The following is a 2,037-nucleotide window of genomic DNA, read 5'->3' on the forward strand; positions in this document are numbered from 1 at the left end:
CATTAAAGTCCCGGCAGATTCTTGCGAGGTGTTGAGACTTGTTTGACTTGTTGCAGATGAAGATGAAGTGCTTGTGCTGGAAAGGGGTGTTTCGGGCGTGCGTGGCCATGCAGTGTGTATGTCTTCAGTATCTCAGTGTATATCTCTTCAGTATGTATGTCTTTTGTTCTTTGTTCTTGGGAATTCCCTTTAGGTGTGGATGATAAATGTGTTGTTGAGGATGTAGTCTGACGCTGGAATAGTTATTAGAAGTTCGCTTGACTACCATGATTTACTACTTACTGAATAGTATGTTTTGTTTACTTTTGTAGAGAGTGAAGAATGAACTTGGTGGTAGATCATGTTATCTTCCGTCTGGATTATTGTAATGCCAGTCAGACTTTTCTTATTATCCCTCCAGTATCAATCTCTACAGTCATCCCATTTTCCACTGCAAAGTATGTTTAGCCGGTGTATGTTGCTGTTCCTTCTCCTGCTTGTTTGTTAAACCATATGCTTTTTAATGAGTGTCTAGAAGTCTTCTATTGGAGTAGGGCGTGTCCATTTGCTATATTTTTTTCTCTTGGTATATTTGTTTTGTGAAAATCTGTCTTGTCTGATGTTGCAGGAGATAGTTACTGTAGTTTGCTTCTGATCCTTTCTTTGTATATATAAATAGGTCTCTTGTTTGACACCATCTGCCTGGACTGCCGTCAATAATTTCTTAATTCTTATATACATGTGATACTTGTCTGGTGTTGTTATATCTAGTTCTTGGTAGTTTAATAGAAGATTGCAATTTTCGTTTGTTGTTGGAGACCATTTTAGTATCTCTAACTCTGGCATTTCAGCAAAGAAGAGTCTGCAAGCTTCGTTCCTCTTGGTGTGATACGCCTGCTAGGAAATCAAACTACTGCAGTTTTGTGAGTCATCTCCCAGCAGAATGTGAACTCCAGGTCTTGCATTACATAGAAGTGCTTGCTCGTGAATGCAAAGTTGTACTGGGCAACTGGGTTCTGTTTTCGTAGGTTTGTCCTTATCGTTAGGCATCGCTTGGTTGAGGGTGGTATGGAATTGTTTTAGTGATCGAACGTGACACCATGGTTTGCTCCTATAACTTCGTTTGTGCAGGGATTATTGGATTTTTTTTTCTGTCGGAAGAGTTAAATGAAAGAGTAAAGTTTTGAAATTGGTAATTCGGTGATTGGATGATTTACCTGCTGTTCCTTCAATTGAACGATAGGCTTCTCTCTTCACTCTCTTCTTTTCTGAAGGACGCTGTAGGTTCTCGTTCTCTTCCTCCGAGTCCGTGAGATCTAAGTGTTTCCGGAGGTGTTGAAAGTCCTTCTAGTTCCGCCATGTTCAACTGTTGCTTCTTCTCTCTGTCTTGTGTTCTGAGACAGAGCGCCTCGACCTGCTTGGAGGGAGTCCTGGTTCAGGACGATCCATATCTGGATTCCAGCTCCACAATAGTTGTTGAGTGACGGCGGATGCCTGGTATTGACGTTTGTCTTAATTAGTTTTCCTTATTATCTTATACGGACGTTGACTTTGATTCCGATTATGCGGCTGTTTATTGTATTGGCATGCATTACTACTGTGTTGTGTGTTAGGTCCTGGTTTGTTGTTTTATACCAGGGTAGAATAAAAATAGTTGATGTGACTCACCTATACAGTTGCAGTTGTTTCTCGAATTTCAGTGCATCTATTCTCCTCATTAGCATTACTTGGTTCATAAATAAATGCCTCTGCCTCTTCTTTAGGTTTGGTGTATGTTTTCTCCAATTGGTCTGTTGATGGTATGTATGTGTTCATCTAGTTGGCTATTATCTTCCTAGTTGATTGGGAATATTCCGTCAAGAGTTCCATAATGTTCTGTCGTATTACTCTGCTTGAAACGTTTATGAGGAGTATGGATTGTGTCTGTTCTGGGGCGTTTGTCCACAGTTGAACTTCTGGGTTCAGGTTTCTCAGTGGTTCTGGTATTCTGTCCACGTATCTATCTTGAACTTCTCTGTTGTTTTCCATTCTGGTCTTCTCCTCTGCGTTTCTTTGCAG

The sequence above is a fragment of the Penaeus monodon genome, chromosome 20, assembly GCF_015228065.2.
Source record: "Penaeus monodon isolate SGIC_2016 chromosome 20, NSTDA_Pmon_1, whole genome shotgun sequence".
In the NCBI taxonomy this organism is placed as follows: Eukaryota; Metazoa; Arthropoda; class Malacostraca; order Decapoda; family Penaeidae; genus Penaeus; species Penaeus monodon.